This window comes from Dermochelys coriacea, chromosome 9, assembly GCF_009764565.3.
Source record: "Dermochelys coriacea isolate rDerCor1 chromosome 9, rDerCor1.pri.v4, whole genome shotgun sequence".
In the NCBI taxonomy this organism is placed as follows: Eukaryota; Metazoa; Chordata; order Testudines; family Dermochelyidae; genus Dermochelys; species Dermochelys coriacea.
The window spans coordinates 71,736,155-71,754,444 of NC_050076.1; the positions used below are offsets into that span (position 1 = coordinate 71,736,155).

Here is an 18,290-nt window from a genome sequence, read left to right on the forward strand (position 1 = left end):
AAGGCTGTACAGACACAAGCTAGTTGGAGACGAATAAAAATAAGGTTTCTGTCATGTTAGTATTTAAGTTCAATTCACATATATGTATGCATCAGTTCACGTCTGTCCTTACCAAGATAACACACACCTATACTCCTGCTGCTTGCATGAGGCAAGGCATAATATGACTTTATGATGCAGATAGTCACACAGCTCCCTATACATAGTTTTGTAGACTCTAGAGCCTTAACTGTTCCTTGTTATGTCTTCTGACAAAATAGCCAAAGACCCATGTTTTTAGTTGGTCAGTATTTGCAAAAAATATGCTATTGGCCTCAAGCATCTCTAAGGCATGACCTAATCCAAGACTTGCAAACACATAAACACTGGTTGACTGAAAAAGGAGAATCCATGATGATTGCAGCCTGGGAAGATATGGCCACATCATTTGTTTGGCACAGAAGGTACTGTCACTCCTGAGATCATGTAGTTTCCTGCTATCTGCAATGTCATTTTCAGACTATAAATTAGCCTCTCTAAAGAAGAGATGGATTACAAGGGAGAACCTACGAACTAAAGCTGGCATAGGCTTTATGAATACTGTAGCTATTACATTCTTAACATGCAAAAATAATAAGGTGAAGACTTTAATTACCTCTCTTTGGGGTGCACTTGACTTTAACCCTCTACTGCTGCATGTTGTTGTTTGTTTACTAGGCAAGATATAGCCTTCCTCTGCTTTCAACAATGCAATTTCCAGTAAAACTGACTGAGAAGAACCAGTGTGTCTTTAAAATTAGTGTCTTCTTATTTGCCTTTTCAGGTTCATTTATGTCAGTTGCCACCAGAGCCAGAGTGCAATCTCTTTTTAATCATTTCTTCATTCCCTCTTGAATGGTCTCAGTATAGCCTGCTTGAAGCTGAGATGAAAAATTCCACTTAATTTGGTTGCCTTTCATGAGCAACTTCACTTACTATGGAGCCACTCTATTAGACCACAGATGTCGAGGCAGCTCAAGACATTAGCTGTCAAAGTAACTCTCCCTAACCACCTGCTATTTACATGCAAAACCTGCCTCCCTGTTGAGACTAAAACTGTAAACACATTTTGGGGAGAAAACTGCTGGCTTAGGTTTTGAGGGAAACATTTTCTTTTGTTGCTTTCCTATCAGTTTGAGAACCACTGGGCTACTACCTTTTACTAGCAGCAGATTTCTTCTACCTCTGTGCTAGGTTAGCTGTGCTGGATGGTGCTTGGGAATGTGGGACCAAGGCTCTGGCAACCCCTCACCCTTCTTTGCCCGGTCATCAAGAGACTGGGCCCCAGAGCAGCAGTGTAGGTAAGGGTTGGTGTGCTAATTAGACCTACAAACTTACTCTGTTTGTAAGCTCAATTGCAAAAAGTATATGAAGGTTCATACAATGTTACAATAACCTATAATGACAAATGTTAATAGAAAGTAAGTCAAGTTGCGATAAACAGGTACAAAAGAACCAGACAGAGAGACTAAATTAGTCCAAACAAAAAGGACATGTTGATATAATTCAAGGACTATTTTGAAATCATGCTTGGTAAAAACAGAAGACATGGAACCAGAATTAATGAAATTAATGAACCAAAAATGGTGTGTTGGATATTAGGCCCAACTGGTGAATGAAATAATGAGGGGCTGGGCTATTCCACCCACCATTCCCTTTATGGATCCTTAAAAAAGATACTTTGGAAAGAACAGAAGGAAGAACAGATGGAGGCTGCTGGAGTTAGTTTCACATCATGGCTGCCACCCCCACCATCTCCTGGGATTCTGGGCCTTTGTCCTAATTCTGAGAAATGGCTTGATCTCTATACATTTCTAATCATGGATCTAAGAACTGGCAATTAGACATGAAGGAAAATGGCAGTAAATTAAACCACATAGTGGTGCCCAAATGGAAAAATAAATGAGAAAAGCAACAAAATATTGTATGACCTACAAAGTACTCGCATTCAAAGTTAGCAGAGATGCCTAATTTTTTGTAAATTCATGCTTTCTTGTATATCCTCTGCCCCAGTGCATATAAGAATGGACTGAGCAGAAAATGTGAGCTACTAAATCAAAATGACAAAATAATGTAAAAAGACAGTCAGTAATTTAAAATAATTTTGAAAGTGGAATGTTGTGCATATATTTCAAAGATTTCTTCCCTGCTACCCACTCCTACGTCATTACACAGAAACAAATGTTACATTTTGCTGTGTATTGCTCTGCCTTGTGCAAGGCTGACTGTAGTGGACTTGAAGATGCACAGACACTCATAAAAAGAAAAGGAGTACTTGTAGCACCTTAGAGACTAACAAATTTATTAGAGCATAAGCTTTCGTGAGCTACAGCTCACTTCATCAAGTGAGCTGTAGCTCACGAAAGCTTATGCTCTAATAAATTTGTTAGTCTCTAAGGTGCCACAAGTACTCCTTTTCATTTTGCGAATACAGACTAACACGGCTGCTACTCTGAAACAGACACTCATGTCCTTCTGCTGACAATCTGATATCACCTGGGAGTGACTGTAACAGCAGAGTGTAAACATGGGGCTGCCCACTAGGAAATTGGTTTTTTTTAAAAAAAGAACTCCTGCCCATGAAGACAGCAATAAAAACAGTACAGACTAAGTGCTTTGAAACATCTAAATAAACGCACAATGGCTTAAATTCCTCCTTTAACTTCTTTGGTGCCTACAACAACAATGGTATGGCCGTACTTTATATTAACATTCTCTGTGTAAATAAAAGGCTACAAAGGGCCAATAAATGATTAATAGACATTTTAATAAATAGTTAATCCATTGCTATAGATTACTATAGAGTCCAACAGGTGAATAAATTCCTTATAGCCATTATTTATAACCATCTATATAACTCCTTTCATTGATGTGCTTATAACTATCTCTAACACATAATACTCAGGTATGTAACATACTTAAAAACTGCTATTAACCATTCATTAACTGTTTATAAATTATCTGAAAATGGAATTTCAGTACAAGGTATGGAATTTCAGTACAGGAATTTCAATACAATTCCTTCAGTACAAGGAATATTAATCCAGCACTGTTTGAATTTGTAATTTTTGTTTAGTGTTAAACATACCTCCACTGAAAAATCAGTTCAGATAATTTTTATGTAACTTGACATTTGGAGGCTCACCATAGGTGAGTCATGTATGTTGCCATTTGTGTCTTATTTCCTTTAAAGCACATTTGCTTGAAGATATTACTAACCAATAATTAGCCCCATGCTTGTTACCTTTTCAAGCATTTACCTTTCTATTCCTTTGATAGTGCTTAGATTGCTGAAGAGGAATGATCTCTGCTGCTATCCTCCTCCTTGCACTACTGACCTCCAAGACATTTGTAATGGAACATTTTTCTACTTTGCGATAATTCCCACTAGAAATAATTGAACAGAGACAATTATTTGCCATAATCCCTTTTTTTTTGCCAGAGCCATGTGAACTTGAATAATTGAGACATCAGTGCTAGAGGACATACATTATTTTTTGCATCATAAATAATCCTCTGTTTAATTTTGCCCTGTTTACAAACATTGCAACCTTACTGAAATCTGAATACACCATCACCTATGTAATCTTATTCCAATGCTTATTATCAGACTCATTACATTGTAGAACTATCCTCCAATGTGAAATATCCTTTGTTAGCACATGAACTGACACCTTTCCCCCATCTTGAGACACTGTGGGTAGCAGATTAAGTTTTTTCAATTTTTGAAAAAAAAATGTTAACCTAGAGCTCGTTGGATAAAATAATTAAACCAATTATTCATATATAATGTATATAATGAATGACAGATTTTGTTGTGTAAATTAGTCACAATAAATAGTTCATTCAGCTCTACCACCTATCATCCTGATTCTCTGTTTACGTCAACCAATGTAAATCAGGATATCCTCACTGAAGTCAATGGAGATGCATAGGTGAAAACTGATTTAAATGAGAGAATTACACCCTGTGGTGTGAAACACACATGGGCTGATCCTGCATCATTGAAATCCATGGGAGTTTTGTCATTGACGTCAATGGTAACAGGAATAGTCCTGTTGGGAATACACAGCTTGATATCCCATATACATATGTATAAAAACTGCTATTGTAACAATTGAACATTTTTGGATGGTCCATGAAACACAAACCCTATTGCTTTGCTGTTTTTTTCTTTTAGGAAAACAGTTTCATTTCCATCAGTCTCATAGCCAGTGGGACCAGATATGTACTTGAAGAAGGGAGAAACCAAACTGCACTGTGAATTTATATTTCATTGATTTCTTTAATTTGATTATGAAATTTGGATCCCTTTATCTAATTTCCAGCTCTCATTCTAACCTATTTTGCAGTGGCTTAAAATGTTGTTAGATAATGTGACTTTGAGCTCAGTTTTTTAGCAATTCATGCACACACTTAGGGATGATTTTCAAAGGTATTTGGGTACCTAAAGATGCAGATAGTGGATCAAAAGTACATAAGGAGGCCAAGTGCCTAGCTCCGATTGATTTCAGTGGTTGCTAGGTGTCTAGCCTAGTTTCCGAAGCACCTGGTCTAACCTAAGTGCTTTTGAAAATCCCAGTAGGCACCTATTTGGATCTATACGTGTCCAAATACTATTGATAATCTGGCCTTTGGAAATCTACGTGAGGTTGCTGCAGGTTTTCTCTTGAGGTCCATATTAAGGTTTTTACTCAAACCATACCTAAGCCAATCCCCATTGAAATACAGATCCAATTCAAAACTAAGTAAGGATTGCAAGATTTAGCCTTTTATTTGTTGGCCGAATACAGAAACCCATACTTAAATTTGCACGGAAATAACTATTTTGTTTGCAACCATATTCTTCTTTTAGAAAGCAAAAATTGTGGGATGTATTTGTTGATTTACGAATGGAGAAAGGAAAAGCAAATACATGTGTTAGAGCTGACACTGTGTGTGAGGCTTCCTTGCAGCAATTTTTAGCAGGGGAGAATTTAAATGCAGTCAGTTTAATGTTAGAAATACTGGAGATTGTGTTTAGGTGAAAATCTGAAAGCAGGAAAGGTGTTTCTTTGTGGAACAGCTTTGTGGAGTATGACTGATTGTGGATATACTTTTTGACTTGTACTAAACATGACTATCCCTAGAATAACCACAATAATATGTGCCATACAACTACAATATATGTGGAAATATGGGTCTGATTCACCTCTGTGTTACTACAGTTTTATGCTGGTGTAACTCCATTGAAATCACTGATGTGATGAAGTTACATTGCGGTAAAACTGGGAGGAACGCAGTGGACTCAGGTCCATAGTGTTTAGCCCTTACATGTGAAAATAATGGAAGGGAAGAGCTATGCTGATTTAAATATCTGAGGAGCTAGTCCTCAAAGTCTTGACATTCCTCTTTTGCTCCCCAATTCAGCAAAGCATTTAGGCACATGCTTAAGTCCCACTGGAGTCATCTTTCCTGAATGGGGATGAACTGTTGAATTGGGGCTTAGTTTAGGAGAAGCTTTTATTAACCTTGATAGAGCCTTCTCTGAATTTTAAAAATTATAGTGCCTTGCTGCACTGAGTGAGACCAGTTCTCTCATATTGGTTTCATGTTATTGTAATGTATTTTACTGAGTTCAATAGGTTTCCTCCTGATTTACACTATTTTGAGTTAGAAGAGAAAATAGGCCTATAATGTCTTACAATATGAAGTTGAAAAACACGGTTGTCTCAAAAATAATGTCTTCATCATTCAATGAATTCTGTTTGAGTTAACATGTACATAGTAGGCTTGTTTCTGCATGAATGACAGATGCGCAAACACACATAAAAGCAACACTACTCACATTTGCGGCCAAAAATATGAAGACTAAATATATTCTGTCAATTTGTAGACATGGAGTATAGCAGCCCTTGTGTGGCTTTGCTGAGCATCAGTTATGGTGCTGGAAAAAAGGGCAGGGTGATGCAGGAAATGGACAGATTCCGCAGAAAATCAGGAGGTTCCATTAAGTTGTGGCAAAAGTGGGAAATCAGGTGGAAGCGAAGAAGGTAATTGAAAAGTATACTCTGACTTCCACTCTTTCTGAACTAGAGGATTCCTGCATGGCTTTTAGGTGCATTTACATCTCACTGCAGCCACTCAAACCTTTACTCTACTTGCAGAGAGACTGTGCTCCTCCCCATCTCTCTGAGAAGTTCAATAGGAGCCATACATCACATTGTTTAAAATAATTTTCTAAATATTGCTTTAAATGCAGGGGACATTTCCAATGATAATAATCTCTTTAGCAGGGACCTTCCTTAAACTGTAATCCCTGCTGCCTAACACGGCTGGTGAATATCCAGTTATTCATAGTAGTACACCATCTCTGTTGCAAGACTTGCAGGAGATGTCTCTTTTTCTTTTCTTTTTTTTTTTAAAGCAAGCTTCTAGTACTTTTCCTAGATCCCTGCTACTAAATAGGCTTTATCGTCAGTACAGCCAAAGGCAACTTCACCTCCTCAGCACTGCAGCTACTGCGCTCCATCAAAACCTGAAATGAGACTTTGGTTTTGCCCCAAGACAATTTTGCCCCCATTTTAAAATTTTCTTTTATTCTCTGTGTCTTACATTGTAGGTTTGGGGGTTGAGCATGACACTGTCTGTGCTATTGAGAATTTGCTGACAGGGATGATCTTTTTTAATATTATTTTTTGTATGTGTCTTGATGTTAAAATTATCTAGTATTTGTCTTATATACTTTGCTATTTAATTAAGCAAGGTATTTCCCTCTTTCTTACAGCAGTTTAAGTCACAAAAATGATATCAATCCCCACAATTCTTCTATTAGTTATCTAATTCTAATTTGGATGACTGCTGTAATCCTAGTATTCCAGTATTTGTATTGGCCTAAGTATGATCAGAACTGTTTGCCTAATATTTTACTGACTCCCTTTGGTTTAAGATTTTTTGTGTTTACAGTAGCATGTAGAGGCCACAAATCATGAGTGTGTGTGTGTAGAGGAGGAAAGACCCACAATCCATTAAATTCCAAGTGTCACAGCCCTCACAGATTAAAGTACAGAGATCTCACTGGGGAGTGGAGATGTAGAGAGGAGTTGAATTGCCAGATAACGCTTCACTGCTTGCTCTGCTTGAGGATTCCTATAGGCAAAAAGCAATGGCTGCATGCATCTTGTAAGTTTAAGGAGATGACAGAGTGGCCCAAGGAATGGGTGTAGGGGCTGCTCTAGCCAATGAACAGCTCAAACATAACCTGACAGCGATCCAAGTGAGAGCAGACACACCCAGAGCTTATGGCCTATTTCTTCCTTCATCACAGGCTGGGTTAAACACAAGACTGTCGGTAAAATTTTAACCAATGTGTTGAGGAGCATGCGTATAACAAAGGAATATGGACAGGATAGCTTAGTTTGGAACTGTGGTGGTATTCTACCACTCAGACAGATTGTGATATATTGATCTAAGACTGTATTTGGGATGAAGATGATAATGTTTCTGCTTTGTTTATGTAACCCCCTTTGGGGTTCAGAGCATGGCCCCTTTAAATCTTTTGCCGGGGGGGAAGTGGTGTTGGGGGGGGGGAGCAGAGAGAGAGGGGAGAGCGACAGGGTGTATGTCTGGAGCTCCAGACAGATGGGCTGTTGCAAAAAAGCTCTCGGAGAGCGAAGCAGCCAAGTACCTACCTGAAGCCTGGGAGGGACAGTGCAGCTGATGAGGGACACCCCAGGACAGGAGCCAGGGGGAGCATTGTGCCAGGGAGGAATCGCCCGAGAAGGACAAACCAGAGCTGGACCCAGCATCACTGCTGCCCAGAGCTGCATGGGGCTGTGAGCAGTGTTCCCTCTAATTTTTCTCATGCGTGTGCGGAATGAATTTTGTTATGTGCAGCAATATGGAGGTGATGCGTGACACACCACCTCCATATTGGTGCACATAACGAAATTCATGTGGCGGGGGTGAGGCGGAGGGTTTCAGAGTGTGGGAGGGGGCTCGGGGCTGGGCCAGAGGGTTGAGGTGTGAGGGGGTGAGGGCTCTGGCTGAGGGTGCAGGCTCTGTGGTGGGGCTGGGGATGAAGGGTTGGGGTGAAGGTTGCCCCGAGGCTACTGTGGAGAGCGGACTCCCCCCAGCTATCTCTTCCCACAGACGCACCTGGGCTGGGGGGAGGGGGAGAGAGGCACCTCCCCCTGCCGCAGCAGGTCCGGGCCTGGGGCTGCGAGATAGGCGCCACTCCCCTGACTGCGGCATGTCCAGGGCTGGGGAAGAGCGTCTCTCCCCACCTCTCCCTGTTGAGGCAGCTCCGGAGTTGGGGCTGCGGGAGAGGCACCTCTCTCCCGGCTGTGGCAGGTCTGGGCCGGGGCTGGGTTGGGACCAGGGGAGGGGTGTCTTTCCACCACCTGCGGCAGGTCCGGGCCGGGGCTGGGTTGGAGCCAGGGAAGGGCACCTCTCTCATGGCTGAGGCCGTGGCCACGTGGCTGCTCAGCTTAGATGGAACTTAGGCCGTGAGTACTGGGGCTTGTGACTTTGCACTGGGAACAAGGAGGGAGGCTGTTAGCTAGCTAATTGGTGGTGGGTGTGGGGGTTGTTGCTCTGTGTGGCTTTGCAGCGACCGGCAGAAGAGGGCACTGGAGTGGTTTGCACCAAAGATGACCAAGAGCACCCAAAACTCACCACTGGATGGAACTTTGCCCAGAACGCCTCAACTCCGTGTGCAGACACATTGCTGGGTGTCAGTCCTTTCACACTGTGGTACCACTAAGCCTGTGGGGCCTTGTGTTGAATGCAACCCTGTTTTACTGCTCCTCCTATATTTCCCTCTGTTGCTTTTCTTCATTCATCCCTCTGTAAATAAATATTTCCCTTTCTATATTCATTGTACTCTTCCGATGTGTGCGTGTTCCCTCGGGGGGGAGGGGAGGTAGAATAGGTGCCCCTGGGGTGGAAGGGATTTTTCCTGCTGCATTTTTGCACGTGCTTTCTCTTGGCCAGAGCTGCCAGTAGTGCAGACTCCATCTTGGCCACGAAGGCTCTAAAGTTACATTTACATTGCTAGATAATATTAAAGGGCCTAAAAATGTGGATGGGTATCTTGGAAAGTACTCAGGAAAGATGAAACAGAAACGATGGCTCAAGAGTATATCTGACAATGTACCTGCATGTTCTGTACATTAGACCTGACATATTAGTGAGGCTCAATTCATCCCTGGTATAATTCCATAGACTTTAGTGGAATGATTCACCAAGGATGATTCAACAGAGTGAAATATAGCATGGAGACACAGACAGGAAACATCAGTGCAAAAGTAAATATGGAAAAGTAAAAGTGGAGTGGCTGGCACCTACATACTGTGAGCCAGAAGCTGTAAATTGACCAATGGAGTTATATCAATGGACACCAGCTGTGGATTGGGCCCCCTGCTGATGAGTGCACTGAAAATCCCACAGTTTTTGGCATCATTCCTGAGGTATTGCATATTATGCTACATCCTAAATGTAACAGTGCTGTAAATGCCATTGTCCAGTTAATTTTACCAGCAAACGATAAACATCAGAGCTCTTATTCTCTGCTCAGTTACACCATTGTAAATCTAGAATGGTCCAGTGAAGTGAATGGAGCCACAGTAGTGCAAAATGTGAGTGAGAGCAGAAGCAGGCCTGAAGTTTTTAAGTTTTAATTCATCATCTACTATATTTATGTAAGCAAAGATGACAAATTCTGGGCTGTGGGGAGGATGTAAGCAGAGTCTGGATGGTGAGCTGTCATCTAGTGGTGAGCTGTGGAAAAAGACTTCAGAAGCTGATCTCGTTTGCATGGACACACCCACGCTGCCTAGGTACTCAGCATGATGGGACTGCTTGCACAAATGATCACTTGTGGCAGGTGTTGGATCCCCAGCCTTCTTGTTATTGGGGAAGGAGTAATATAGGGTTGTAATCCTTGTTGTTTCAGAGTAGCAGCCGTGTTAGTCTGTATTCGCAAAAAGAAAAGGAGTACTTGTGGCACCTTTGAGACTAACAAATTTATTAGAGCATAAGCTTTCGTGAGCTACAGCTCACTTCATCGGATGCATTTGGTGGAAAAAACAGAGGGGAGATTTATATACACACACAGAGAACATGAAACAATGGGTTTATCATACACACTGTAAGGAGAGTGATCACTTAAGATAAGCCATCACCAGCAGCAGGGGGGGGAAAGGAGGAAAACCTTTCATGGTGACAAGCAAGGTAGGCTAAATCCAGCAGTTAACAAGAATATCTGAGGAACAGTGGGGGGTGGGGTGGGGGGGAGAAATACCGTGGGGAAATAGTTTTACTTTGTGTAATGACTCATCCATTCCCAGTCTCTATTCAAGCCTAAGTTAATTGTATCCAGTTTGCAAATTAATTCCAATTCAGCAGTCTCTCATTGGAGTCTGTTGTGGAAGCTTTTTTGTTGAAGGATAGCCACTCTTAGGTCTGTAATCGAGTGACCAGAGAGATTGAAGTGTTCTCCAACTGGTTTTTGAATGTTATAATTCTTGACGTCTGATTTGTGTCCATTCATTCTTTTACGTAGAGACTGTCCAGTTTGGCCAATGTACATGGCAGAGGGGCATTGCTGGCACATGATGGCATATATCACATTGGTAGATGCGCAGGTGAAGGAGCCTCTGATAGTGTGGCTGATGTGATTAGGCCCTATGATGGTATCCCCTGAATAGATATGTGGACAGAGTTGGCAACGGGCTTTGTTGCAAGGATAGGTTCCTGGGTTAGTGGTTCTGTTGTGTGGTGTGTGGTTGCTGGTGAGTATTTGCTTCAGATTGGGGGGCTGTCTGTAAACAAGGACTGGCCTGTCTCCCAAGATCTGTGAGAGTGATGGGTCGTCCTTCAGGATAGATTGTAGATCCTTGATGATGCGTTGGAGAGGTTTTAGTTGGGGGCTGAAGGTGATGGCTAGTGGCATTCTGTTATTTTCTTTGTTGGGCCTGTCCTGTAGTAGGTGACTTCTGGGTACTCTTCTGGCTCTGTCAATCTGTTTCTTCACTTCAGCAGGTGGGTATTGTAGTTGAAGGAATGCATGATAGAGATCTTGTAGGTGTTTGTCTCTGTCTGAGGGGTTGGAGCAAATGCGGTTATATCATAGAGCTTGGCTGTAGACAATGGATCGAGTGGTATGATCTGGATGAAAGCTAGAGGCATGTAGGTAGGAATAGCGGTCAGTAGGTTTCTGATATAGGGTGGTGTTTATGTGACCATCGCTTATTAGCACCGTAGTGTCCAGGAAGTGGATCTCTTGTGTGGACTGGTCCAGGCTGAGGTTGATGGTGGGATGGAAATTGTTGAAATCATGGTGGAATTCCTCAAGGGCTTCTTTTCCATGGGTCCAGATGATGAAGATGTCATCAATGTAGCGCAAGTAGAGTAGGGGCATTAGGGGACGAGAGCTGAGGAAGCATTGTTCTAAGTCAGCCATAAAAATGTTGGCATACTGTGGGGCCATGCGGGTACCCATTGCAGTGCCGCTGATTTGAAGATATACATTGTCCCCAAATGTGAAATAGTTATGGGTGAGGACAAAGTCACAAAGTTCAGCCACCAGGTTAGCCATGACAGTATCGGGGATACTGTTCCTGACGGCTTGTAGTCCATCTTTGTGTGGAATGTTGGTGTAGAGGGCTTCTACATCCATAGTGGCTAGGATGGTGTTTTTAGGAAGATCACCAAAGGACTGTAGTTTCCTCAGGAAGTCAGTGATGTCTCGAAGATAGCTGGGAGTTCTGGTAACGAAGGGCCTGAGGAGGGAGTCTACATAGGCAGAGTATCCTGCTGTCAGGGTGCCAATGCCTGAGATGATGGGACATCCAGGATTTCCAGGTTTATGGATCTTGGGTAGCAGATAGAATACCCCAGGTCGGGGTTCTAGGGGTGTGTCTGTGCGGACTTGTTCTTGTGCTTTTTCGGGGAGTTTCTTGAGCAAATGCTGAGTTTCTTTTGGTAACTCTCAGTGGGAACAGAGGGTAATGGCTTGTAGAAAGTGGTGTTGGAGAGCTGCCTAGTAGCCTCTTGTTCATACTCCGACCTATTGATGATGACGACAGCACCTCCTTTGTCAGCCTTTTTGATTATGATGTCAGAGTTATTTCTGAGGCTGTGGATGGCACTGTGTTCTGCATGGCTGAGGTTATGGGGTAAGCGATGCTGCTTTTCCACAATTTCAGCTCGTGCACGTCGGCGGAAGCACTCTATATAGAAATCCAGACTGCTATTTCAACCTTCAGGAGGAGTCCACCCAGAATCCTTCTTTTTGTAGTGTTGGTAGGAAGGTCTCTGTGGGTTAATATGTTGGTCAGAGGTGTGTTGGAAATATTCCTTGAGTTGCAGACGTCGAAAATAGGATTCTAGGTCACCACAGAACTGTATCATGTTCGTGGGGGTGGAGGGGCAAAAGGAGAGGCCCTGAGATAGGACAGATTCTTCTGCTGGGCTAAGAGTATAGTTGGATAGATTAACAATATTGGTGGGTCGGTTACGGGAACCATTGTTGTGGCCCCTTGTGGCATGTAGTAGTTTAGATAGCTTAGTGTCCTTTTTCTTTTGTAGAGAAGCAAAGTGTGTGTTGTAAATGGCTTGTCTAGTTTTTGTAAAGTCCAGCCACGAGGAAGTTTGTGTGGAAGGTTGGTTCTTTATGAGAGTATCCAGTTTTGAGAGCTCATTCTTAATCTTTCCCTGTTTGCTGCAGAGGATATTGATCAGGTGGTTCCGCAGTTTCTTTGAGAGTGTGTGGCATAAGCTGTCAGCATAGTCTGTGTGATATGTAGATTGTAATGGATTTTTTACCTTCAGTCCTTTCGGTATGATGTCCATCTGTTTGCATTTGGAGAGGAAGATGATGTCTGTCTGTATCTGTACGAGTTTTTTCATGAAGTTGACAGATTTCCACTCTATACGGCTAAATTCAGTGCCTTGCATAATGACAGGTTTCAGAGTAGCAGCCGTGTTACTCTGTATTCGCAAAAGAAAAGGAGTACTTGTGGCACCTTAAAGACTAACAAATTTATTAGAGCATAAGCTTTTGTGAGCTACAGCTCACTTCATCGGGACCCATCACTCTCACAGATCTTGGGAGATAGGCTAGTCCTTGCTTACAGACAGCCCCCCAATCTGAAGCAAGTACTCACCAGCAACCACACACCATACAACAGAACCACTAACCCAGGAACCTATCCTTGCAACAAAGCCCGTTGCCAACTCTGTCCACATATCTATTCAGGGGATACCATCATAGGGCCTAATCACATCAGCCACACTATCAGAGGCTCCTTCACCTGCGCATCTACCAATGTGATATATGCCATCATGTGCAAGCAATGCCCCTCTGCCATGTACATTGGCCAAACTGGACAGTCTCTACGTAAAAGAATGAATGGACACAAATCAGACGTCAAGAATTATAACATTCAAAAACCAGTTGGAGAACACGTCAATCTCTCCGGTCACTCGATTACAGACCTGAGAGTGGCTATCCTTCAACAAAAAAGCTTCCACAACAGACTCCAATGAGAGACTGCTGAATTGGAATTAATTTGCAAACTGGATACAATTAACTTAGGCTTGAATAGAGACTGGGAATGGATGAGTCATTACACAAAGTAAAACTATTTCCCCATGGTATTTCACCCCCCCACCTTATCCCCGCACTGTTCCTCAGATATTCTTGTTAACTGCTGGAATTAGCCTACCTTGCTTGTCACCACGAAAGGTTTTCCTCCCCCCCCCCCCCCCCCCCGCTGCTGGTGATGGCTTATCTTAAGTGATCACTCTCCTTACAGTGTGTATGATAAACCCATTGTTTCATGTTCTCTGTGTGTGTATATAAATCTCCCCTCTGTTTTTTCCACCAAATGCATCCGATGAAGTGAGCTGTAGCTCACAAAAGCTTATGCTCTAATAAATTTGTTAGTCTCTAAGGTGCCACAAGTACTCCTTTTCTTTTTGCGAATCCTTGTTGTGTGAACCGAGGGTGGCAGAACTGTATCTGGTATACCCCAATAGAGGGACTCTCCCTCAACTGAACAGCAGTCACTAGGCAGGGGACATGGGTTCCAAAGTCTAATGAGATGAGAGAGGGTGGGGATATGTATTTGTATGTGGGCTGTAGACACAATTTGACCCTTCCTCTCTCCATGGTATAATAAAAGAGCTAATTTAGACTCGATTGAGAGTCTTGTTATATGCTGCAGAGCTGAAATCACTGATACCTAGGTCTAAGTAGACCTACTTTGGGGCAGTGTCTCTATTGTAAGAGATTGCCCAGTGTTCATCAGCAGTGAGGCTCCCCCCACTAATAGCTGAAATCACTGAGAGCTGTGCTAAGTTGTGGGGGACCCTGAAGATATCTTGGTTAGCTGGTGGAGAGGCTTGCAAGTGGTTAGCAGGGTGGCTGATGGAGAGGTTTGGCAAGCATCCTGCAGAAAAGCGTGTGGAGAGGGCCAGAGCAGAGCCCCGCAGAGGCCTGCCAATTGGTCATTCGGGCAACAAGCGAGTGCCCAAGCAGTGCAGCGTGTAAGGTGCCTTCCACGCAGGGTGGGAGGTGAACTCTGTGGATGAACCTCTGAACTCTGGGGCTGTCTGGCCAAGGACAGGAACTGTGAGTGGGGTACAGAGAAGGGATTGGTACATTAAAGGGACTCTTGGGTTGCTGGACTTAAGACCCCGAGGGGAAAAGGACACAGCCCAACTTACTTGAGAGTGGGTCTTTTGCTTATGGGTTGTCTTTATGAATCCTAGTTGCGGTGTTTTCCCAAATTAATGCTGAGTTAATTCCCTCCTTTTATTAAAAGTTTTTGCTATGCTCAGACTCTTTCCTTGTGAGAGGGGAAGTATTGCCTCTTAGAGGCGCCCAGGGTGTGGTGTGTAATTGTCCCAGGTCACTGGGTGGGGCCTCAAGCCGGTTTTGTGTTGTATTGTTGAAAAGCAACCCCTAGATACTTAACCCAGCCCTTGTTGCTGCTGGCTCCACCTGGCAGAAGGGTTATATTTACAATATTTCTAGCAATGGCAATATTTTCTCCTGAATTATTTATTTAAATCTTTATTGGCAAACCCATTAACACTTATTGGATGCAAAATTCTGCATTGTTGTACCAAAATATTTCGAAACAAGAACTCAATGTGAACCTCCTAATAGCATCCTCATCACTTTATTTGAAAGCTTTCATACCCAGATGCCATGTAATTAACCTTCTAGTGGATTGTGTGATAATAATTTGCTGATAGAAAATGGGCCTTGTTCTTGCCCTCTGCACCTCAGGGGATTTCATCCAAGAGGACTAAGCTTATGCAAATGACTCTTTGGGAGTGATGTTAAGATACAGCCCCATGTAATGAGCTATGTCTTACAAAGTGACATTTTCAAAAGTCTGTGGTGCATATTGCTCAGGCATTATTCCATGCACCAAACTTGTGCATGTGCAAACCTCAACATAGACAGATATGTACATGAAAGCAACTGAATATGAGTGCCCCTCAGTGCTTATCTGTGTGTGATATTTGCATGTGCGCAAGGAAGGTGCACACAAAAATGCGCGTTGGAAAAAGTGGTCCTAAATGTCCTTGTTTTGTTTTATTGTAGGGAAGGGACAAGTTCTTTTTTATTTTCTGATTTGACAGGTAGTAGATATTAGCTATTTCCTTCAGATAGTAAATATGAATCTGGACAGCCAATGATGTTATGGTCTTGTATTACCTACTAACAGATCATTAGATTACGTTCACAGAGGGTATACGATCTGCTGCCACTAATGGATAAATGAGACCACCAGACCATGACAGATAATAGGGATTTCACAGGACTCCTGTTGGGCTGTAATTCACTTATTCTTTATGAGTGAGGCCTCCAACAAACAGCTCATTTTTCTTCTCTTCTATTGTTGGATAGATGTGTCACTTTCCCATTGTGCCTGTGCTGGGGAGTATGGAGGCATACAGCTCACCCCTCTCTCACCTGCATCGCAGGTCACAGCATGGCAGGGAAAACAGCCTCTGCATGGTCACTTCTCCTCCTTCCTGCCTGTGGGCATGCCCAGCATTTTGGCTCTGCCCCTTGGTGCATTAGCCAGCACAGCTGAGGAGTGGTGGTGGGGAAAGTAATCTACACAGGGCTGCACTTTTCTAGGAGTAGGTGAGGGAGGGACTTGTGAATCAGAGAGTCGCAGTTCCTGCTCTGGTCTGTCCTTCCCCCTGTAGTAAGGGGAGAACCAGGGAAGGAGTTATGAGTCTCTGAGTCAAAATTCCTGCCCCATCATCTCCCTGACCAGATCTTAAGAAAGTGCAGTCCCAGAGTGTAAAGATGCAATCGATCCCTGAGGTTTACATGCTAAATGGGCATCGATTTAAGTGTTGCACCTGCAAAATCATATGGAAAATTCGGAGTCTGACCACAACATTTACATTCCATTCTGTGTGTGTCTTCTAAAGTCATTACAATATTTCCAAATACTATACATTTAAAACATACCATTTTGAATGCCATTCTTACTGACTGCTCTTGCACAATCTTAAAATAGTTATTGTCTGCTGATAACATGCACCTTTGGTTTCTGAACTAGTTTAGAACAATATTTATAACTAGAAGAGAATTCAGGAATAAATGTAGCTTTAAAACAGCCCATTTTGCACATTGATGCTTTAATTGATGTCATACAAGGAATGCAGTATAATTAATATATTGGGAGCCATAAGCCAGGTTTTGCTTCATGTACTTGACATGACTCTGGCCCTTTAACTTTTAAAACACTTCCCCAATTAAGCTGTTCAGGGCCCAAAGGCTGTCCACAGCTGCTGCAAATTGATTTCTCCCATGATGATATTTAGAGCTGCTAACCAAAACGTGAGGAAAAATAACAGCTTTTTCCTTAAATCTGGGTTTATCTCTTTTGACTTTCTGTCCATGTTTTAAAGGTAATCTGAAAAGTTGCATTTTCCTTTCCTATACACTCCCCCCTCCCCCGCAATTGGTTGAAAATGTTTCTTTTTAAAAGCCATCTTATCAAAGGTTAGTCCTTACAAATGTCCCACACAAGATCTGAGGTTAGGAGAAATCTAAAGCATAAACAAAAAGGACTGACAAATTATGGGGAAATATAGTTAAGCTCCAGGAATGCACCACTTTAAGATAGGTTTCAGAGTAGCAGCCGTGTTAGTCTGTATTCGCAAAAAGAAAAGGAGTACTGGTGGCACCTTAGAGACTAACAATTCATGAAGTTGACAGATTTCCACTCTATACGGCTAAATTCAGTGCCTTGCATAATCACAGGTTTCAGAGTAGCAGCCGTGTTAGTCTGTATTCGCAAAAAGAAAAGGAGTACTGGTGGCACCTTAGAGACTAACAATTCATGAAGTTGACAGATTTCCACTCTATACGGCTAAATTCAGTGCCTTGCATAATCACAGGTTTCAGAGTAGCAGCCGTGTTAGTCTGTATTCGCAAAAAGAAAAAGTCACCTTAGAGACTACCAGTACTCCTTTTCTTTTTGCGAATACAGACTAACACGGCTGCTACTCTGAAACCTGTGATTATGCAAGGCACTGAATTTAGCCGTATAGAGTGGAAATCTGTCAACTTCATGAATTTGTTAGTCTCTAAGGTGCCACCAGTACTCCTTTTCTTTTCACTTTAAGATAAGTTGCTTATGTTCAGATAGTTGTACATTTCTGTAGCTTGGGTATTAGAAAGCAGGAGAACTAGTTAGAAGTTTTCATTATGGGAGAAATTGGCTACTACTCATTGTATACTACTCAAGGCCTATACTTCACTTAAGTCCTATTAACTGCAAATCCCATTTAGATTTAACTGAGGCACAGGCTGGCCCTCTGCACAGGTATCATTTTCACCCTCCAAATAATATGTCTTATTAATTTAACCCTGGTTTTGCGATAGATCATTCTTGAGGTATTTTTGTATGCATGCATTCTAAAGTACTTGCCAAATTATTTAGACAAATAATTTTCAGTCTATTTGAGGTTTGCTAAATGTATGCTTTGACCGTGGCTATCTGCTGTCCATTATTTGTGTGGCATAGATGGTCGCTTAAATCACATGGTTAGGTTTTAGTTCTCTCTTCTTTGGCTAACATTTTTTAAATAGTAGAATACAACAATGATGGCAAATGAATAATAATGCACTTTATGTATGGATATTTGGAGGAATAATCATTCATGCAAACTAAGATATTCATGAACATTTTCCCAGTTACCTATCATTTATCTAAATATCTATAAAATTAATAACATGATTTCATGAA

At 42.2% G+C, this 18,290-nt stretch overlaps 1 long non-coding RNA gene across 1 annotated transcript in view; it reads left to right on the forward strand.

Moving 5' to 3' along the window:
- Positions 1 to 1,211: 1,211 nt before the first annotated feature.
- LOC122455735 overlaps positions 1,212 to 18,290 on the forward strand; it is a 40,193-nt gene continuing 23,114 nt past the window's right edge. The window contains exon 1 of the long non-coding RNA XR_006274185.1: positions 1,212 to 1,319. This is a non-coding gene — a long non-coding RNA (uncharacterized LOC122455735). The remainder of the gene's footprint in view (positions 1,320 to 18,290) is intronic.